We start from the raw sequence: 23,567 nt of genomic DNA, 5'->3' as shown, positions 1-23,567 counted from the left end.
ATGTGACTTTAGTACGTCTCTAAAAGAGTCGTGGAGACAAATACAGTTCTTAAAGGGTGAAAGAGCTTTTTCAAAGATCAGTATAAATGGTTTACTTTAAAAATAAACATTTTAAATCACTTTGATCTTAGCTGTCCAAAAGATGCAAACTAGTCATGCTTCTGGGGGGAGTATTTTCCGGGGTTTTAAACCTAGCATAGACCATTTCCTCTTTGTTTGCAAAAAGATAAATAATTTTTGGAACAATAGAACACAGAAGAAGCAATTGTGTGAGTAGTGGACAGGTAATATACTGAAGGTGTTGCAAGAGCAGAAATTGGTTTTGCATTTGCCCATAGAGCTTTTGGTAACCTCTGTAGGTAAGGTTATTTATCCAGATCTGAATTCTGCAAACTACATTCCTCTGTCTGTGTCTATCCACCCTCCTACTCATCTCCATCTCATCTGTGAGGATATCGTGACTTTTTTTGGTCAGATACCTTATTGAAAATTTGTCCATGACTTGGCATAACTTCAATCTTTTGTTTCAAAAATTAGACTTTACTCTTTTGGTCTGTATACTTTCATGCTCACCCGGCACCATCATTCAAATATGATTTCGGCATTAATTTAGTACTTAAGTGTCAAGCCTGTATTTGGTATTTTGGTACAATGGTTAATATTTTGAGGATTGCCTGAATTTCAGATTTTGAGTAAGTCATACATAATTGCAACAGGAGTAAGTTCTGATGCACTTTCAAAATCTAACCACAAATTATGCAGAGATAAAGTGAAATAATTTTGAGGTTTTCCACATGTTTCTTTTGCATGGAAAAGCAAGTGTCAGCTATGCTAATATCACATACTGTTTCATCTTTAATTTATTTTTGACTTTCTTTATTTTTTGAGACGGGGTCTTGCTCTGTTGCCCAGGCTGGAGTGCAGATCTCAGCTCACTGCAGCCTGGACTTCCTTGGCTCAGGGGATTCTCCTGCCTCAGCCTCCTGAGTAGCTGGGACTACAGGTGTGCACCACCATGCCCAGCTAATTTTTTTTGCTTGTTTTTTATGTGATGTCTAAAATAGTTATCTCCTGGATAACAGGAAGTTGTCCTCAGTAGGTCAGCCATCTTTTTCATATTCATAGTATGAATTCTCACTCTAAAGTTTAAGGAGATGTGATCATTTACAAAGATATTTTAAGACCAGGGCTGGCATAGTAAAGAAAGTGTGATATTTTATTGTTAACTGGCTTCTAGTGGCATTTCTTAAATGAGGCTCTTTTGTCAAGTTCCACATAATCACAAGGTTGAGGGTAGATTTTGAAGGAGGAAATACTGTGCAAGACAATTTGGATAGTTCTGTGTGGGTCTCTTAACACTATAAAACAATTAACAGAAAACATGTGCTCTTTGTTGGACAGACAGAACCACAAAGTGGACACAGGATTATCTGAATGAAGACATCTGAGTTTTAATAAGAGAGCTTCAACTAACAAGCTGTGTAACTTTAGGCAAGACTTTTAACTTTTCTGGGGGGTTTTCTCCTCCATAAATTGAAAAGGGCTTGGCTTGACCTCAAGTTAAAAATATGATTAAAGTAAATAAAAGCAGAGCTCCTGTGGTTGAGGAGAGCATGAAGCTGGGAGAGCTTTCCACTGGCTGAGCTTCCCCTTGGCCAAGGTCAAAATCACCTCCTACTGCCAGCATCTTACATTCCTTGAGTCTAAAAGAGATGACGTTAATTAGAATTTAAACTGATAAAAGCCATTTTGACATTTTTAAAGTGTCCCTTTGCTAATATTACTTGTTATAGAGGACTTGGAAAATATGAAAATGTTTAGGCTGGGCGCAGTGGCTCACACCTGTAATCCCAGCACTTTGGGAGGCCAAGGTGGGCGAATCATGTGAGGTCAGGAGTTTGAGACCAACCTGGTCAACATGGTGAAACCTTGTCTCTACTAAAAATACAAAAAAAAAAAATTAGCCAGGCATGGTGGTGCATGCCTGTAATCCCAGCTACTTGGGAGGCTGAGGCGGGAGAATCGTTGAAGCCCAGGAGGCTGAGGCTGCAGTGAGTCCAGATTGTGCCACTGCTGTCCAGCCTGCCTTCATAACAGAGCAAGACTCTGTCTTAAAAAAAAAAGAAAAGAAAAAAAGAGAAAAGAAAACGTTTAAAAAGGAGACCAAAATAATTTATTCACACCAATTCCCAGATAAATGCATTTGAGGTGTATTTTCTCTTTTTCTTTTATTTTCTTTCATATCAGTCTCCTCATCTGTTTGTTAACTAAAGTGTGTGTGTGTGATTTTTAAAAAGATCCTCGCTATTGGATATTTTAGTTATTTCCAGTTTTTCATGGTTATAAATATCACCGTGATGAACACCTTTGAATATAAATCTTCAACTGTTGCTCTGATTACAATCTTAGAATAGATTTCTAGACATGGAATTCCTGGGTCAAAAGTTTGACTTATTAAACTTCTAGTGATCTCATTGTTTGGTACCACTTGTTTCAATAGAAATAATCTCTTATTCTTACACATGGAACCATGATGAGTTGTTCAGACTGTTAGGTGAAATAGTATTGAAGAGTAGTGAACGTGAAGCAGCTCTTACATGCTAGCAAATAAAATCTATCTCCCACATCATGATTAAATGGATCATTGTTCACTTTGTATGCTATGGTAGAAAGCTGCTTTCCAATTTGGAGAAAATAACTTGTAAAATCAATTTTAACATTTGTCGGGTAACTGGGATCTATCTGGTTGCTAAGATTTTTCTTTCCTTAGTATCTCATGATGCTTAACGTTGGTTTAAACAAACAGAACTTATGTGTTTCTAACACCCCCCATTTCTGAACTCCTATTTTTGAAAAAAAAATTGGAACTGTGCGTTTTGGTGGAGGGGGAGAGAATAAATGCATATTTAAGGTATGAATGCTTCTTTCAGGAATTGATCTGCATCTTGGCTGGCAAATCTCTCAGGTGCACGAAGGGGCCCTGGCTACTTGGTCATTCATGGAGGAATATATTTTTTAAATGCTTTCTTGACCCTCTTCTAATTTGGAGGCAAGCACATTCCTCACTTTTTCCCAACCAAATCGAACCAAATTTTCATGTGCACAGAGTGTGTTTTCAGTGGATTAGACCCAAAGCTATGTTGTTCTACAGGTCTTAGAACTGCTTATGTAGTACACAATAAGCTTTGTAGCACAATTTAAATGTTGATTTTAACATATAAACAGTCATCCAAAAGCATTTCAGAAAAGCTGTTTTTAGGAGTTGGCTTAAAAGTGTATTGGATAATGACTTCTCAAGCATGTTTATTTTTTTTGGTGTCTTTATTTAGGCATATAAAGCATATAAAGTTCTTCCTTTTACTGGGACCCCATAAAGAAGTCTGTGTCCCCTTTTTCTCTCTCTGTGCTTCTTCCTTTCCTTTTCCAGCTGTTCCTTTAATTCGTCTGAGACATTAGATGACATTCTTTATTTTTCCAACAATGACTTATTTATAACTAATTGCCTGGGTTCTGGGATTGTTAGAAAACTGTATTGACAATGATAATTTTTAGTTGTCTCACAATGAGGACACATGAATTATCACAGATTCCAATCAAAAAATGGCAAGTGAGAAACAAAGCCCCCACCAATGGTACATTTCTGACATTGCCTTTGTTAAGCGTTGCATTAATAGGAAGGTGACATTCTTTTGAGAAGTAAAGCATATGTAAATAGGAGGAGTTTTTAAAAATAGAATTCTTCAAGCCAGACTCATTTCTACAGCTTCATAAGGAACAGAACAAGTTAGACAGAAACCTTCTGTTAACAGAGAATAGAAATTGGAGTTGTTTTCCTGCTTTATTTATGGACCAAACTTTTTTATGTTTTGAGTATTTTTGGGTATAGTTGGGTATAATTAAGTGTGATCTGACCAATCAATTCTGTGTTTAAATTTCATCATTAGTGAGAACCCAAGAGATTCCCAGGCTTTTTTTTTTTTTTTTTTTAACATGGCTATGATTGGTTATATGAGTTTGTGAAATTGCAAACCTGATTTGTGGGCAGTGTCACAGATGGAATTACCTGAAAAGGATTCCCACGTTGCTTTGTGATTTGGTGATTATGGTTCTTGACTTCTCTAAGAGAGGAATAAAAATGCCACCCTCACTAATGACCAAATTGGTCAATTCCACTCATATGCCCCCTATAGCCTCTTTACCATCTAGCCTTTCCAGAGTTAACCTATTGTAAAATTAGATTGTAAAAATGGACAGAGTGGCCACCACTCTGGGATAAGGGTGAAGGACTCATGGTGTCATCCCCACTAAATACTCCAGTGGAAATTATCACTTAATTATTTGTGATATCACCCAGCTCCCCAAAGAGCTGGCCTTCCTTTTCAGCCCCAGTTATCTTTTGGAAGTGTAACTCTTTCAGTTTGTTTGTCCTGGGAACACACACAGTTTTCTCTTGATGGGGAAACCCCTCTCTGAAGGTCTGCATTTTAAGTGGCAGAGATGTAAAAACAGCTTTCTAGATAGTGTTTCTAATTGAATTCTCCTCTATACCGTTATGCATAAACTAAGTAACGCATCCAAGGAAGAAGAGAGGATGAGAGAGGTCAGAAAGTTTAGATTCCAGTAAAATTTAAATAGCCACTGCATTTGCCATAGCAAAACATGAGCTATGATTCTGTTAGTAAACAGGAAAAGTCAATTAGATGAACTGATTTTTTTTTATGGTGTTGGGAATATTATAATTCAGGGATTCTTAACCTATAGCTTAACCTATAGGCAATTTAAGACTAGATTTCAGGGGTAGGGCAGTGAAACTTCTAAAATTGCTGTAACATTTTTTATTAAGTCATAGGCAGTTTCCTAGGGAGAGGCTTTTATCAAATTTTCAGAACGGTCCACTCCCATAAAAGATTAAGGAACCACTGCATTCTATCATCATAATTTTTTGTCTTCTTTCAAAAGTTGATATTCTGGTTTTTTTATGCAGAAAAGACAAAAGCATGTACAACTCTGATATTTCATGATCTTTAATTTCTTCCCCCTCCTGGATGTCCTATAATAAATGTAGAGGAAAGAAATATAAAACGCTATCCAAACTCGGTTAATAGCTCTGAGAAAATGCACACTCAGAGTGCTTTAAAATCAGGTTACAAATATCATTTTCAATTTGTTGGGGAGAAGATAGGAAGAGTCCCTTGGAATACAGAATAAATTCATTGTATGTACATTATCAGTGTTGCTTCATTATGTTCTCATTGGCCCACAACTCAACACATCTTTAAGAAGCAAAAGTGCATACACTCTCCCTACTGACAATATTTAGGGGAAGGCCACATACTTTGTGAACTACTGTGAGTTGAGTTCTTGTAGTCAAAGCAGTAGTAGGTGGAGCTTCATTCTCTGGTATTAAAATCCTAAAAGTGAGTAGTGTTATTAATTGGGGGCACTTTTGAGATTTGATTAAGAAATTTGCTGCTCTTGTGGGTTGTTTCCTCCCTTGTGGGATGTTCTGGATGAATGTCAAGGTCTGGCCCCGGCAGATTCCAGGAAGCTTGTCCATCTTAATTTGCTGTGAAGCCATGGGAACTTTTCTATTGCAGTCTTTGGGTCATGGTAACGTGTAAAGCCTAGAGTTTGTTGAAGGGCACTTTTCTCTCTCTAAAATTCTCCATTCCTCACAACTGGTTTTTATTATTCCGTGACATGCTGGGAGTGTTGCTATGACTGTTTGAGAAGTATGGGCAGATATATTGCTGGCTGGCTTCTTACAGGAAGAGTTTCCCATGATGGTAAGTCTGGTTGTAAATTTCAAGCAGCATTGCCACGTCCACCTCAAGCTTATTAAGACTCTTAGCCTTCCTTCACCATGAAGAATCCAGGATCTCATCACCTGAAGCTATTGAGATAATGTGACATTCACTGGATCTAGAGACTTCCAGAGCACAGTTCCCTACTTGGCAGCTAGTAGGGAAACATGGAATTCATTATAGAACAAGCTAAGCAGTTGTAAATTGAAATATGGCAGCAATAACTACCTTTCTACTGAGTGACTCTGAAAAACTTTGATTATCTACCTACCTATCTACCTACCTACGTACTGCCTCTCTGTCTTTTTGGTTTGCTACTTTATAGCAAAATGATAGTGTTCTGGAAAGACCCGAATTCTGGTCCCAGGTCTTGTAAGTCAGAGCTGTTGAACCTTAAGATAGTCCTGTAGCCTCCCTGGACTTTGTTTTTCTTATCTGTAAAAGGAACATAATATTATGTGCTTTGCTGACTTAATATAGTCAGAGTGAGGAGGAAATGAGACATCAAATGTGATATCACTGAGAAGCAGGTTTTTTTTTTTTTTTTGGAGATGGAGTCTCGCTCTTGTCGCCGAGGCGGGAGTGCGGTGGTGTGATCTCGGATCACTGCAACCTCTGCCTCCGGGTTCAAGCGATTCTCCTGCCTCAGCCTCCTAAGTAGCTGGGATTACAGGTGCCCGCCACCATGCCTGGCTAATTTTTGTATTTTTAGTAGAGACAGGGTTTCACCATGTTGCTCAGGCTGGTCTCAAACTCCCAACTTCAAGTGATCCGCCCACCTTGGCCTCTCAATGTGCTGGGATTTCAGCTGTGAGGCACCATGCCCAGCCCACTGAGAAGCATTTTAAAGCCAAATGATGATTGCCTTTTTCCTTGATAGAAACTCTCCCAACATTTTAGTGGCTCACAGTTCTGGCTTTGGAGTCAGACAGGGCTGGGTGAGAACCCTGACTACACCACTTACTCATCTATGATCTCAAAGGAGCCACTTGTGTAATTTTAGCTCCATCTTCCTCATCTTTAGAATGGGAGCAGTGATAGATCACACCTACTAGAGCTGGAGTGTGGATTGAACCAGGTGAGATACATGAAGTTTGAGCACATGGCTTGCGGGCATGTGCTCAGTGCTCAATGAATGTAAGCTGTTGTCACGCTTTGAGTCCCTCTGCCTATATTGCTAAGAATGAGAACATCCTGAAAACAGATCCATGCATATGTGCTCTAAGAATGCACAATACACAGGCAAGCTGTCATTTTAAGAGGAAATCATCCAAGGTCTTCTGGTTAGTCCTCAATAATCACCTTCTATTACAGTCAGATTAAATCTTCAAGTGGTGGCAGAATGCCAGCTTTTTTTTTTTTTTTCCTGCAGTTCTCAGTTTCCTGTGCCTTCTAGTGGTATTCAAAATACTTCACAATTCAACTCAAGAAATTTAGCACATCTTCAGAATAAATTATTATTGTCATTAGCACATTACCACCCAAGAAAATCTGTACAGGAACAGAATGCCCAGAGTGAGATACTGCGTGTTCATCAGCTTGTGGGTGCCATATGTATGGGGATGTTTTTGTTTCGGCTGTTGCTTTTTGTACACCAAAGCTAAAAGCAAGACACACCCAATGATGTTTGTTGATCTTGTGACTAACAGAGTTAGCAAAGAGCCAATTAAAGCAGTTCAAACAGACAGAAAGATAAAGATGCCAGTGCAGAGAAAAGTCACAGCAGCAATAACCCTGATAAAAGGGCAAATGGAACCAAGATCTTACCTTTCTTGAGCTTATATATGTAAATGTATCTGGCAGTAGAAGCATCCCAAACTTGCATCATGAGTAAAGAGTGATCGAAAGGAAAATCTGTTTTGATTATTTTCACAAAACTTCCTTTTGATGTGCACTGATTTTAATCAACTTTCCTACACAGCTGCAAATTAGTCTTCTAGCTCTCCATCCACTCTATTGCTTTCTTTCCTTATGATTCTTGTTACATTTTAGTTTAGCACATGACAGATCCTTTTTACTTTACAGATTTCCAAAGGTGATAATTTCTTACATTTTACATGACTATGTATACTAAAGATGAAGTATTGCTTTCAAGTACAATTTTAGGTGCCTATATGGCTTCATCCTCTGAAAAGCACTCCTTCCTCCTTTTCTATATATATAAAAACTGTGTCAGCCTTGAACTCAAACTAAAATTTCTTCCATTAAAGGGTATGTTCATTATTTACTGTAAGATGAATGCCCTATGGATTTTTAAACCTAAGCCTGGAAAATAGGAAATAATTCACTCTGGCTTGAAAAGGGTGGAGATTTCTTTGTTTCTTTTTATATTTATTCAGGAAAAGCTGACAATCGTCCCACATTAATGAACTACACCATCAATCACTGTGTTGACAATGAGCGGAAAAGCGAGGTATATGTCAGGCTAACGGCATATTGCCTTTTTCAGTGAGGGCATGGCTGTTTATAGCACTTTCATTGGCAAAATACTTTTGCACTGGAATAGGAATAGAAAGGAGAATTAGAAAGGCAGCCAGTGGAAAGAGCTTTATGTTTTCAAATTACGGAAAAAGTAATAGGGGAAAATTGAGAAATAATTATTTTTGTACTTTGTGTACCTATCCCACAGGACTTGAAGAGTAAATGGAAAATGAAAAAAAAAAAAAAAAAAAGGCTAGGGGGAGGGTGGTTTCTTTTATTTCTCACCTTATTCTGCTGGGCTGTTGTCTTTCCCTAAGATCATGGCAAAAAGTTTCAGAGATTATGTACAACAACTGTATTGGAACCCTGCAACCATTACAAAATTGAATTAGAAGTAATTGGTTCTATGCTACTCTGAGCACCCACCGTAGCTTAAACACATACACACATGCATGCATGCAGGCGCGCACACACACACACACGGGTGATAATGAAAAATACTTTGGTGGCCTCAGGAAATGATAGAATTTTCTCCCATGTTTAGCTCCCACTCTCCTGAGGAACAGGTTGGTAAGGAGATTAGCTAAGCCCTGGTGAAATCACTGTGTCAAATAATATTGTGGTGAGCTGTGACTCAGGCTTAACAGCTATGTGGTCCTATAACCGCTGAGAGGAGGAGCCTTCATCTGTTTTGGGGAGGGCACTTTATCCTCTCCTTAAAAATCTAAACAACTTTAGTGTCAACTTAATAAGTTGGCCAAAAAGGACAAGATGAAGGTAATATCAGAAGCTAGTAATTATTAGAGGGGGTTAGTATGTGTTAAGGACTCATAACAGCCTTGTGAGGTGGGGGAATGCGTTTCTTTTACAGATAAGCAAACTGAGGCTCAGAGGGATGAAATGATTTGCACCAGGGGTCACACAGTCAGTGAATGGCTGAGTCATAATTTGTGGATCTTTCTTAACTACAGATTCCAGTCTCTTCAATGCTAGACCAGTGCTTTTCAAACCTTTTGGCCTCAGACTCCTTTACACTTTTAAAAATTGTTGAAGATCCAAAAAAATTTTGTGGATGTGGCTTATGTCTATCCATATTTACTGTCTTATAAATTAAAATGAGAAATTTTAAAAAATTTCTTTCTTACTCATTTAAAAATAACAATAGCAACCCCATCACATGTTAACATAAACACAGTTTATAATGATAAAATAACTCCATGTTCTGAAACAAAAACATTTAGTTAGAAGAATGGCATGGTTTTACATTTTTACATTGTCTGACTTTTAATAGAATACAGTATTCTAATATTTGCTTCTACATTCTGTTCCTGGATGTCATTTTGATTAAAGTATATGAAGGAAACCCAGCTTCATAAATATAGATAGTTGGAAAAAAAAGAGGAGTATTTTAATTGTTATTTTTCAGATAGCTGTGATTATTCTTCTTTGATACTACACCAAAACTTAATGTTTCTTAAAAGTTAGTTGTGTGATACCTGAAACAATATCAATGAATTTTTTAACTCCTTACATTAAAATACATTGGTATATCTTTCACTATGAATAAGTCTTTTACCCATCATCATTTTGTAACATCACTCATTGGTCATTTGAAAAATATTGGTTCACTGAGTTATGTCCATTGAGTTATGTGACATACTTTGTTAGACAATATCAATGATTTATGTTCATTAATATCACCATTGATCTCATCAGAAAAGGTATTGGAGAGCTGCCAATCTCATAGGGGTGGACCCAGGTTTTCCAAAATTCTAATTTTTACTTGAAAGCTTGAATTTTATTATTGGCAACACCTGCTGTCAATAGTTTTCTTTGAAGTGACAGTCTTACTTTTTGAGAAAATATTTGCAATACACAAGTTTGAAAAGCCATAGTTTGTCAGTTGTATTTTCAAGTAAAAATGCTGTTCTATGGAAAAAGCAAAACACAACAGAAAACAACTACTTCAGCTTGCAACTCAGACAGTTGCACAAATGCTTTATCTGGACGTGACCATTGTACTTTTTGGTATGCAGCGAAAAGGTTTATCTGTATTACTCATTTTATCATTTTATCTCAAAGAATAGTATGAAGATGTAAGGAGGGTCAAGATTTAATAAAATTTAATATTTAAAAAAGTTTAATAAAATTAGTGGTTTTATTACTTCAACAACATTCTTAAATGAAGTGGCTTTGATGCTTTGTGTTTGTGTGTGTGTGTGTTTTTACTGCAAGTGTATGATGAAGAAGAATACAATGATTAGTGAGTACGGTTTGGCATGATTGCCATGATTCTCACAAGGCATGAGTTGCTTTATCTATCATTGCTTTTGCACCTTCAGCACAAATGTCAGGTCAGTAGTATTATAAGGAAAATAATTTTGACCCCATGGCCCATAAAAGAGACTCAGAGACATTCAGATTTCTGCAGGAGCACATTTGAGAACTGCTGCTCCACACAATACTGTCTCTCAAAAATGCCAGTGATGGATGTACCAACAGCTTTCTGTAGCAAAACAGCAGAAAAAGTGAACAGTAGGAAAAGAGTTGGATACTGTTACTCTTACAATAAAGTTTTAATGCTTATTTTTATATATGTATGTCTGTCTGTAATGGTGGATAGAGCCTTTGTTAAAATGTCAGTAGGTTTTTATTTCTTATTGAATCTTTGTGCTTCATTTCAAAGAAGAAAGAAAAAAATACACTACGGATCAGTGGATAGCATAATTTTGAGACCATCAGCAACTGCTGAACTTAGTTTTCATTTTTACCATGTCAACTTTGGAACATACTGATCAATTCTCTGTTTATAAACCTGAAAACTTGCCACTTGGAATAGATTTAAAATATTTGTGTATAGTTACAGCATTTTAAGAGGCAAAACCCACCAATTTCTCACGAATGCTTGGAAAGCTTTCTGTTCTCTAACTGAAAACATCACATGTTCCCGCTTAGCCAAGAGAGAGAGAAAGATTTGAAGACAGATCCTTTAACTGGATGTAAGGAGTTCTCTAAAAAACTTAACAACTTATTCGAAAGTAGTTCGTCTTAAAGAAGAAACCTGTCTTGGTTGAAGTGAAGAAAATTTGGGATTTTAATGGAAACTAATTATAAGTACTAATGCTTTTGAAGTTATGTCTCCGTTGCTTGGAATGACTATTGGTCACATTTTCTGTTTTTGGGGCATCATACACTCTTAGGAATTGCCGGTGTTTCAGGCTGCAGCATAGCTTCATCCCAGAGTGGAGTCTCTGGGTAAGAGCCATCAATATGGCTTTCATTCTGTTTCTTTTTCTGTCAGAATTTTTTTTTTCTTTCAAAGAGAAAATGAAACACAAAAACTCTTGTGTGTGCTTGAGGTTCATTCACTGCAATTTGAGAAGTGTGGTATTCGGACTGAGCCTTTGAAGCTTCCATGACAGAGAAATGCTTCGGGTGTAGGCACTAAACTTTTCAGGTTGTGGGTATTTTTCAGTACTAGGTGAAAAGCATACATAATATACATCGCGATCCAGCACAGTTGGGGAATCAAAGATCTGTTTGATCAAGTCAACCGCACTTCCCAAAATGTGGTAAGCTACCAGTAAAAGCACCGGTGCTGGCCTGTGAGATGATTTCAGGAGATACACAGGCATTTTGAATTTAATAATTATATGCCTACTTTTGTGCTTCCCTTCAGTTGATTGGTTTTCTACATATAGTTTCCTTTTAGAATAATTTTGCTGAAAATAGCTAGTCAATTTAAAGAAAAGTTATTAAGTAAATGACAATAAGGGCGGTAGGTGGGTTGGTAAAATGATAGACAAATGATTGAAATTTTCGGAAGCTGAAGTAGTTCAGATATTTAGTGCGTTCATTTGGTTATTCAACGTTATGTATTGAATACCTGTCTATTCCAGATACTGTGGGTTCAGGCAGTCAATAGTGGAAACAAAGTCCCTGGCCTTGTGGAACTCTCACCCTCGATGTGGAAGAGAAATAAATATATGCTGTAATGTCAGGTAGTTAGTGTCGTAAAGGAAAATAAGGCAGGGTTAGGGGCTAGAGCTTGCGGAGTGGGGGCAGTTTTAGAGAAGGGTCGAGGAAAGCCTTGTTGAGGAGGTTGCATCTGACCAGAAAGCAACACAGATTGGGTTTAGTTCATTCTGCAGTCACACATGGGGTGTTTGGCTCTGGAAAACAAATACAGAAAAGACTGGCCAGAAGAAGCTCATAATTTGGGGGTGGAGGACTTCATTAAAATTTAATAAGATAGAGTATAGTGAAAGCGATGCAAGGAGGAGACATTGGGAACATGGAAGAAGGGAATGGCTGTCCTAATTGATGGGAGGTAATATCATGGAAGATTTCCTAGAGGAGGTCAGTGTCCTGAATTGAGCCTTTCAGAATGAGGAGGAGGTAGCAGGTAAGGGGAAGGAAATGGTGGCCGGGCAGGGCCATTTACAGCAGAGAGAACAGCATATGCAAAGGTATAAAACATTCCTTGTCGGGGGCACATAGTGGGCATCTGGTAAATTCCTGTTGAATGCAGAAATGATGTGAGGAGTGCTTTGATGTTGCAGGAACATGAGCGTTGAGGTAAGGAGTAGAGGGAGAGCCTGCTGTAGAGCTAGCAAAGGCCTGTGTCTGGGAGGCTTGGACTTCTTCCTTTGGTCTACAGGGATCCACTGGAGGGTTTTACGAGAGGGGTGACGTGTTACATGTGCTTCATTCATTAACTACTATTGTGTTAGTTTGGAGAATAAATTTACATGGCGTAAGGAGAAGCACCAGTGAAAATCAGGAATGGGTTCAACAAGACCCAGAAAGAAGTAATGGGAAGAAAAGAGCTATAGGGAGTCAGCTGGATTTGGCAGAATGGGCATCATTGGTGAATTTAAAGCAGCTTAATTTATGCATTGAGGGTAGAATCTGGATTTTGGGGAATTGAGGAGTAGATGGAGGATAAGCAACTCTATGTATGTGGATTAGCAATTTTTAGATAATTGGAAACTGCAAAATATTTAATACTTAGCTATATAGAATGTGAAGTATTTATTCGGAATGGGACTGAATGTCCAGCACTGCTCACAGACCCAGTTCAAGGGTCCTCCGCCTGGACTCTGCTCTTTAGAGGGTCCCACTCTGGCTCTCCTCAGGGAGTGAGAGACCCTTGGGGCCACCTGGAAACTGCCCACTCTTGTAAGATGTTGCTCAGAGTTCTTGGGACCCAGGAATTCACTGCTCCAAAGGCCCTGAGTTCACTTTCAAGGCTTGGTTCTGCAGGGTGTACTCATGTGTGCACCCTGAGTCTTGAGGAGTAGACAAAAGGGCTTTTGTGGAGGACGAGGAGGGAGATTGGATGTGAGCACTGCTGTGTTCGTATGTGTGCCGTGTTCTGGTCCTTGAGATTTGGATCAGAGCCAGAGGTGGAAAGAGAAGAGGATGAGGTGTAGTTGCGGCTGGCCTCCCTATGCCACCAACTACTTGAGAGGAACATTGAAGAACCTGAAAATTCTACAATCGAAGTTGGCCTTCCAGGTTGTTATAAAGAAGTATTTGTCAAGATAGGAGGTATAATGTATTTCATTTAAAAGTTTGCTAGCTTGTTTTATAGCTTTTAAATATTTAGACATGTAAGATGTGAGCCTTCTTTTATTAGGAATGGGCTTAAGTATCATAATTCTTTGCATTTGTTGTCTTTAAACTAGAAACTCAGTAATAATTGGTAGAAGTGTCCAGTTCCTGTAAGGCTGCTTAAGTGGATTTTTACTAAATATAAAGCGTTTTCAAGAAATTGTGTTAAGATTCGCCTCACTTTCCACCAATACTACATGTCTTTGGCCTCCCCACAACCTTAAAAATGTACACCCAGAACTGAATTAAGTAATTTAGAATAAGCTCACATTTTAAAGTTACTTTTAGAAACCAAATTTGAAGAAAGTGAAACAACATCCTTCGCCCCTTACTTCTGGGTAAAAGACAGAAATCACAACTGTCCAAATCTAGACAACAATCTTTATGGTTAACTTATAAAGTGAGAGTTAGTTAAAAATTTCATAAAAATTAGAGAAAATTGTAGCAAAGCCATCACTAATTTACCCAGGAAGTATATTAAGAAATTACATGCTTACAAGTTATTTATAAAGTCCCGGACATGTTTGTTGATCTGATTAAAACAACACTAAGTACTTCCAGAAAAATTCCTTTCTAGATAAAAAGATCCGATAAATCAGCATGATCATCAGATTTCTCTAATAAAAGAAAGGGTGTTGGAAAGAGTGAATTCCAGATAAGTCCTGTGTAATGCTCCTGAAAACCATGAGGTCACCAGTAAATTAAAGTTGGATTTGGGGCCCAGAATCTGTTATAGCTGTTTGTATTCTCCAAGGCTGGAGGCCAGACAGCTAGAAACAGGGCCGAGATCCTCAGAGTCTAAATCCTCTTCATGCAGCACTTGACACTGTTATTGTACCTCTGGAATCTAGTAGGTTTCACTAATACGTTTTGGGGGGCTCTGCACGTCATGTGATAAAATTGCATTGCGAGTCTGTGACCGAAGATGAGATCATCTTTCTTAGCTCATCGTTTCAGGCAAGGGCCACCCTACCCATAGGTGGAGTAGCACAGAGTGCACTGTGATATGAAGAAAGAAGGAACTGAGATTTTTATCGTGCAGTGATCCTGTGCCAGGCAGGGTGCTGGGTTCTTTCTTAAATCATCCAGTTAATCCTTACAATGACCCTGTAAGAAGGTCGGAGAGGGTAAGGCATATATCCAAGCTCACAGAGCTTAACAAATGGCAGATCCTGGAGTCATTCTGCTCTCCACAGGATGCCCTGTTCGGGGCTTTTTCCTAAACACCACACTGAGGGGTGTCAAGAGCCTCTCTCGCACTGGAAGATTATTTAGCTTTTTAGACTCAGGACTCAGAAGGCCTTGGAGATTATACAGTCACAGAATCCTGACACCTGTGCATTTGCTGCTGAATTCACAGCAGTTCTAAGCCAAGCATATGAGCGTCCCCCTAGCATTGATCTGCTACTGTGCCTGAAAGTTTCCCCTGCAGTGACTATTCCACATGAAACCATTGTCTCTTGTTAAATAAAATATGACTGTATCATGAAGACACCACCAATAGTTAGGTTCAGATGATTTTATGCCACTAGTAAGAATCCAAGGACAATGTGTTATTGGGGAGAAGTAGAAAAAGGAAAATCTGGGGCAGCACCTGGCATGCTCTCTCTCCAGTTTTCTACTACTTACTCCCATTCCCCAAATTCTCCCATCAAGGAGGAAATGAACTCTGAGGCAGAAGATGAGTTTTCCTCAAAGCTTGGCCAGGATATAAGTGGATGCCTTCTTGGGCAAAGCAGAGGGTAACCAATTAGAAGGCCCTGGCTTCTCTTGATTGATAGCTGAGAACCCATCAGAGGGATCAGTGCTTTCTCTGTGTATTGCTGGAGTCTGAAAGTGTGACTCTCATGTCATTGATTCATTTCTGAAGTGTTAAATTCAGAATACATTTTTGATAATCAAAATGAACTTGGAGAACCTTGTTGTTTAGCATTGTCTAGAGTGAAGAATTCTTGCCTAATGCAAAAAGTCATCCATGAATTTTCTACCATATTAGTTTGAGCAAAACTGTGTTTTTTGCCCTACTGGATCTCTTAATGTAATGGCATGTTTGGGATTTTGAGGTTGAAATGAATTTCTGATAAAATAACCATTCCAATGATAAAATGTAAAATGGTAATGCAAGATCAGTCACTCTCGTTATAAGGCCTCTGGCTAATATGATTATAAGTGTTAAAGCCAGGCAAAATCTTAGGTGTAGAGTTCCAAGAAATATTATACTTTACTCAAAAGGCATACAAGGGATGTTCCAGAGTTGTCATTAGTAGATTATGATGTCAGGTGACAGCTCCGCAGGTTGTGTCACTCTTGCTTATGTTGTGTTTTCACAGCTCCCTTTAACAAGACACATTTAGATTTAGTGGATTTTGTAAGTTGAAAGGCCCCTTGACTCTAAGATCAAGAGTTAAAAGAGGCTGAGGTTGGCTTGCTTGCTGGGTTTGGGCAAAGCCACTCTACACAATACCCAAATAATATCTGGAATCAGATCGCTCATTGTACTTATAGAAAATTAGAGTGTTCTTTGGTCTATTCATATTGTTGGAGTTTCCCATTTGTCTTTCCTGGGTGGGGAAGTTAAAGAGGAATCTCACAGTTATTTAAGTTGGTGGGATTGAGATGTAGCTCATGTTGTTCTCCTTCTGAGACACACCCACCTGCAGGAAGAGGAATGATTAACCCACCACATGAGGGGGTTTGGCTGAGGTGCAGGAACCAGCATAGAATGAGATAGGAGAACCCAAGTAACTCACCCATCTTCCCACCTGCTGTGATGAAAACTGGAGTCATTTATCCACAATGCTGAAAGTGACGGAGACAGCCATAGGCATTTGCAAATTCCTTGTCTGACTGCCTATTTACCTAGGACAGACTTACATTTTGACTTGCCCTTTCCTCCCCAGCTGGACTGGGATTTGAGATGTTCCATCTAGTTTGTTTAATCCTTTAGGTCTGACCATGATCTGAGATGAAGTTTGTTCCTTGGTTTTGCTTTTGCTGGTTTGCGATCTTGGTTCTCGACTTAGACTTGGAAGGCTGGACATAGCCAGAGAGTGTGGCAGTGGTAATCTTTACACATGCTTTCTCCTTATTTCATTTTACATTCGGAGCAATCCCTTGAGATCATAGGATGAGTATTGTTAGTTCCATTTTACAGACAAGAAAAGAAGGCTCAGAGTAGTGAAAGGACTTGCCCTTTGAGTAGTTGATGTCTGCCTCCAAATATTTATTCCACTATTTTCTCTACTAATCATGGTATTTCTCATCACCATTGCTATGCCTGTGAGTAGAATTTTTATCCCTGTTTTCAGAGGGAAAACACTAGGATTTTAAGAAACTTTTCCCCCTTGATAATCCATCGACTCAGTAGTTGTGCCAGATACCAACCAGAGACCTCCTTGTAGGTCACACTCAATCCCTAACAAGTCTAAAAGAAACAGGCCCAGGCATGGTGGCTCATGCCTGTAATCCTAACACTTTGGGAGGCCGAGGTGGGTGGATTGCCTGAGCTCAGGAATTTGAGACCAGCCTGGGCAGCACAGTGAAACCTCATCTCTACTAAAATACAAAAAAAATTAGCCAGGTGTGGCAGCGTGCACCTGTAATCCCAGCTACTTGGGAGGCTAAGGCAGGAGAATCGCTTGAGCCCAGGAGGCAGAGGTTGCAGTGAGCTGAGATTGCTCCATTGCACTCTAGCCTGGGCAACAGAGCAAGACTCCGTCTCAAAAAAAAAAAAAAAAAAAAGAAAGAAAGAAACAGCAGGGCTCTTAATATACCCCTTAGTGGAGATAAATCCTATAAAATTACACTTCAGCAGCAAAATAGACAAGCACAGTAATTTTGGTGTGAAATGTGCAAAGTCTTATTTACAGAACATCTCATGATGCTGTTCCCAGATGTCTTTTTAAAGAAATTTTTAGTTACATGCAAAGGAACTGAAAACCAGGAATATAATTGGTAAGAAACGTAAATCTGTCCAAAAAAAACAATTGCAACAACTTGATGAGATATATATTTTCTCAGCATCAGCATAAAAGAAAGAACATTCTGATCCAGAAATGGTATGTAAGTAAATAAACTTTAATTGGTTTGACAATGCCCCTTTTCCTGGCAGTGCCAAGAATCCTAGCATTATAATTACACAGTTCTGGGCAGACATGTGGTTTCCATTAAGAAAGACTTGTGATTGACTGAGTTCATGAGGCATGTCAGAAAAAACACATCAATGTCTTTATAAGAAGGGAAGAGAAATGGATCTAAATGTATTTATAACTTCACAAGATACACATTCATAGTTTCAAAAGGGCAAACATTTCTTTAATTCTGATGAAAAAAAATCATTAGGGAAAGCCATTGAGAGCATTTTGGCCTCCACCGCTACATGAGCACAGTACAGTGACTTGCATTTAGGTAAAAGGAATACTTTTTTTTTTCTCCTTACAAGGATTTATTTAAGGATTCTGGAAGGCAAATGTTGAGGAAAGTCTTAGTTGAATAAGCTGTTGCTTCATAGTTTAAACGTTCCCCAACCTCCTTTTTTCCTTTAAATGGCTTTACCATTAACAAAAACATTTTTCAGATCCATTCTCTCTTAGCCCCGTGTGGTGAGCCAAGCAGGATTTAGTAGTCTGTCTCCCCTCAACCCTACCACCATCTCAACTTTTTAATAGAGGAGGAGACTGAGTCTTGGGAAGTTGGTGAGTTGCTGAAGGTCTTACAGCTAATAAATGCTTTTAATTTAAAATGTGTTGCAAAAACATTGGAGAGGGGTGAAATGGGCAGGCAGGGAGGGGCTTTGTTCAGCCCTTGCGTTGTGCAAATGCCAACACTCCACAGGTAACACAGACACAACGTAAGAAATGGTTTGAATTTTATATGCAAAAGGATAAAACTAGCTTGGTTGAGAAGGGTGCATTTTCTCCAAGAACATTTTAAACAAAAACCTAATGACTTGCCGTAATCACCTAAAGTGACTAAAATATTGAATTGTTTATTTTTTGCTTTTGCATAAATACTTTTAAGATGACAAATACTTTTAGGTCTGCCAAATACTGTCATCTTTTGGCAATGTTAACATCTCAGGCTTGATATATTTTCTTGACAGTGAACAATTGTGTGTGTGCGCTTTTTCTTTTCTTGAGAAACATTTTGTCAAGAAGTAGTGGCAAAACATGTGGTAGTGTTTTTAAAGAGACTATCTCTACAAAGGCATCTCTTGCATAAAATATGAGACTTTTTAATTTAAAAAATAAATTTGCTTTATTCAATGGAATGTCTAAAGCTGTTTTGTGATTCAGATATTTTTAAGCAACCATCTGGTATGCTAGAATGAATATGAAAAATATTGCAGTCTGAAATTCATGAAACAATGGCCTATGATGTCATCAATAATAAAAATAACAATGAATGATAGCTTCCATTTATCAAGTGCTTTCTATGTGCCAGGCATTGTGCTCTGTGGAACATATTTTTTTAATTCTCTCATTAGTGCCAGGGGTAGGGATTATTAACTCTATTTTACAAACATAGAAATTAAAGTTCAGTAGTGTATTTATTGCTCAAGATCACACAGATAGTACATAGCAGAGCAGGGATTTATGATTCCCTCCCTTCCCTACGATGTCTGTTACTCTTTCTGCAGTTACTGGACATTGAGACATTGAGCAGGTCCTATGACTAAAGCTCAGTGTTGGGATCCATTAGTGTAGTTCTTATATACCGGCTTTTGTCATCAATTGGCCCATTGGTGCTGAGAAAAATGGAAATTGATGGGTTTAATTGAGATTAGCTCATGTCTTGAGTGAGATTATCTCTGACATAGAAACTATGAGTGTAAAAAGCCTTGACAGATTACATTATAGGAATAGTAGAATTCTGTTATGAGCCTTTGTCTTTATAGTTCTTATAAAAAAGTGAAAACACATTTATGCAATTCCCATTAAGAGTTACTGTGGATACGGACAGACAAGGACAACAAGGCAAGGGAGACTAAGGGACTTGCTTAGTCACACAGCTGGTTTTTACTTGAATTGGGGCTGGAAACAAGACTTTCTGACTTGGAGCCCAGTTCTGTATGGAATCACATTAGTTCTCAAAGCCAAGCCTGGTGCTTATTTTCTGGGACTGTATGAGTGACATCACAATGAGAGCTGGTCTTTGTGTCATTACTCTTTGGCATCACAACCTTTGTTCAAGGCCTGTCTTATTGCAGTTGCCTTCTAACTTGACTTTCTGCTTGAAATAGTCTCCTCTAATCCATTCCTCCACACTGCAGCTAGGGAGACCTTCTTTAAAGTGCCTCTTCTGTTATGCCTTTCTCCAGTGAAGAAGCTTGAGCTGGCTTCATGGAGCCAGGATGCTGAATGTTGACCCAAGGCCTTCCTGGTAGGAACCCAGAGGTTGGTTTCCCTGGGATGTCCCCACAGTGTTCTCCATCACCAGCAGAAGAGTGCTATCCTGGTATCAGGGTGGTGTTTCTCTGCATTCTTTATGCTACGCCACCTGCACTTTGACTGAACCCCTTGGTGCCCCAATCCCATGTCTAGAATCATTTTCACCCTGCCGCAGGAGGTTCATGTTTTGCTCCCTCTTTGAAGCTTCCTGATCCATCTCTTAATCACCCCCTCCAATGGTTTCTCTGAAGTGTTGTTGTGTTTTGTTTGCATGTCTCATAACACTCATATTTTCCATCTTGTATTCTAGTTGCCTTTTCCATGTTTTATTCCCCCTGCTAAGACTGCAAGTTCCTGAAGGGCCGTACCATCTAGAGTTTTGCATAGAAATAATGCACTCCGTAGCACTTAGCAGGGGAGGTCAGGCAGTCAACGGATACTGTCTGGAATAAGGGAAGGAGTGAGTTATAGCATGTCAGACATGCTGTTATAATAAGTTAATATGTCTTGAATGAATGAACACATGAATGAATGGCTGTGATAGGCACTTGACCTCTTACAGATTTTAGAAAGGGAAGTAAGAGTGAAAGTTTTGAAGTCGTTACTACTGATCCTCTCTCCTCATGGCCGCTCTGCTCTTCTGACCATGAGCTGGGTTTGGAGCTGCACACAAACAGAGGAAGGCTTTAGTAAGAAAGGCTGTGTCCCCGCCAGGTTTCTGTCTGCCTTGATCACAGGGATGCCTGCAATTGGTTTTAAATAGTGGTGGATTACACTGATGTCTGTGACTAAGCACTTGTGTGAGGTTTTCCAAGAGCCTCACCATCACTTGTATCCATCATTTGACATGAAGAGGTTTGTGTTTGCTCTCCAGTCTGACAAGAAATTGTCCATCATTTGGCTCAGGAGCAGCAATCTCCCACCCTAGCAGCCTGCATTCAGGCCCAATTGTGCATTTTATTAAAAACCAAGCACAGCTCTCTGACCTGGGGATTGAAGAGGAGGCTTTGCAGAAAGCCTTTCTTCTCCAATTTGTTCTTTCCTGTTTCGTGCTGGAACAAGAGAGGTACAGACTGTAGCTGTCCAGCTGCTGTGATATGGAGGTTGTCGTTCAATTAGGTGTTGGAGGTGGGTGGGAGGATTTGCTGGGTATCAGACAGCCAGGAAGTCAACACACATCTCCTGGTGTGCCCCAGAGGCCTGGAAACATGCATGACATGGAAGGACACGTCAACGATGTTCCTGTGGGGCAGAGAAGAGGGCCTAAGCCTGTGGTGGGCAAGACCAGTGGCTGCCAGAGGGTTTTCTGTTGGAATTATGCAGAAACTAATTCAACTGGAGATACCAGCTGCTGAATGAGGCAAAGAGGGAAGACCCCTTTGAGGGTTTAAAAAATTCTTTTCCCTCCTCTCTGTGTTGTTTCACTGGCTACACTTTGCAAAGTCTAAGCCAGAAGGAGAGAAAAGGAGCAAAATATTTGAAGTAGTTATCTCTCCTTCGCATCATCTAGGGGCAACTTGAACAGGCTATGCACTTCTTGTCATATTTATATTATTATTGATAAGTTCTGGGAGGCAGACTCAGAAGAACAATGGGCCTATTTAAATCCTCTTGGAATCACATCAGCTGATACAATAGCAACCCTGTCCCCTCAACTCCTCCCTTCAAAGATAGGGTGGTGGGTGTATTAGGCAGAGTCCTTTGGTTTACAAGCAATAGAAACTGACTCTTGACAACTTAAACAAAGGGAAAGGGATTTATTGGAGAGCTTAGAAGTGAGAGGAGTTGAATAAGGAGGTGTTGGGAAGATGAGGATGTGAGGCAGTTCTGGGGCTGTGGTGTAGTTGCTCAGGATGCTGTCTGGCAGAGGCCTGGACTCCTCCTTTTTCCTCTGCTAGATCCCACTCTTCTCAAGTGTCAGTGTCTAGGGAAAGAGTGAGAATGGCCTGACATGGTTATCAGTTTTCCTAAGACCATGAAGAATGGACCAGGGGCAGTTTACGAAAGGAAAAGTACAATTTTGAAGAGAAGGAGGGGGCATTGGGCAGGAAAAATAACAGACATCCACCAGAATGGGCCAGGTCCACTGCAGACAGCTGGCTCATAGTTTCTTCCATCTTTGTGACCAGAGGTATTCATTCATTCGTTCATCCATTCCACCTATTTTAAGCACCTACTATGTTCCAGATAATGTGCTAGATGCTGAAAATACAGTATTTAATAATCCAGTTGTCTGTGTTGTAAACGGTGCTTCAGAAACAGAGGAGCTGGGGAGAGTGGCCTGTTTTCTCCACTCCAGTGCTGCTCCAGTGAGCCCCGGGGGGATGCCCTTCCCAATGCTAGTAAGTGAGGGATACACATAGAAGGGGATCTAGGCCTTTGACTTTCCTCCTTCAGAAAGTTCTCCATATTTTACTATCTAGTCTTGGTTGCGATTGCTTCTAGTAATTTTTTCCTATAAGTATTTATCTACATAATTTGCAGTATATTACTTCCAGTTCATTTATGTTACTTCAGAAGAGTTCTTATATCTTTTTCCTGGGCAGTTAGTTGTGTTATGATCCCTGTGAAATGTCTAGGCACCCACGGACACATGTAATGCTTCTACTTTTAGCGGTCTTCCCTATCCCCCACTTCCTCCTCGGAGTGTCTAGTAACTACAAGAAAACACAGGGTTATGGAGCCTATGTCTGTGTGAATTTGGACATCCTCTGAACCTTTTCCTGCCTTCATTCTCTCATCTGTCATACAAGGTAATCCCTGCCCTGCTTACCTCCTTGTATTGTTGGGAGGATCAAATGAAATAATGGGTATTAAAAGGCTTTGAAAAATTATAAGTGTTCTTAAACCCCAAGGGCTTAAGATTCTATGGCTGAAGGCTAGAGGGCTTAACATGAGGAAGGATGATTCCATAGTAAAGATAATAGAAAAATAACAATAGTAGTGCAACTTATCTGTGGTTTATTGTACTCCAGGCACTATGCTTGTAATGCCCACCCACTAGTGGCTGTAGGAGATACTGATGCTATCTCCATTTTACAGATGAAGAAACTGAGACTCAGAAAAGTAAAATAGTTTGCCCAGGGGCTTATGGTTTGGTATATGCGTAAGCCTGGATTTTAATGAATACCTGCCTACTTTATCTCTCCAACTAGATGAATGAATGCTGTCCCTGTCTAACTCCCTTATATTTCTCAGATCTCTTAGTGCTAGGGTTGGAAGCTCCACAGTAGATGTAGGGTTAAAAATGTGGAAGCTGAAATTAGACAACCTCAACTTCACATTTGTCTCTGACACCTCCTAGCTGTGTGATTGAAGTTGAGTTATTCAGTCTCTC

The 23,567-nt window shown here is 39.4% G+C and overlaps 1 protein-coding gene and 1 long non-coding RNA gene across 8 annotated transcripts in view; both read left to right on the top strand.

The window, feature by feature from the left end:
• EBF1 (EBF transcription factor 1) overlaps positions 1 to 23,567 on the top strand; it is a 400,425-nt gene that overhangs the window by 86,761 nt on the left and 290,097 nt on the right. The gene's annotated exons all lie outside the window — the stretch shown is intronic.
• LOC134761450 (uncharacterized) overlaps positions 1 to 23,567 on the top strand; it is a 67,857-nt gene that overhangs the window by 19,274 nt on the left and 25,016 nt on the right. Inside the window, exon 2 of the long non-coding RNA XR_010140063.1 lies at positions 1 to 23,567. This exon is cut by the window's left edge and continues 9,188 nt beyond it; it is cut by the window's right edge and continues 25,016 nt beyond it. This is a non-coding gene — a long non-coding RNA (uncharacterized LOC134761450).

This window comes from Pongo abelii, chromosome 4, assembly GCF_028885655.2.
Source record: "Pongo abelii isolate AG06213 chromosome 4, NHGRI_mPonAbe1-v2.0_pri, whole genome shotgun sequence".
Classification (NCBI taxonomy): domain Eukaryota; kingdom Metazoa; phylum Chordata; class Mammalia; order Primates; family Hominidae; genus Pongo; species Pongo abelii.
The sequence above is the reverse complement of the archived record's forward strand: the minus strand, read 5'-3'. Positions and strand labels throughout refer to the sequence as shown.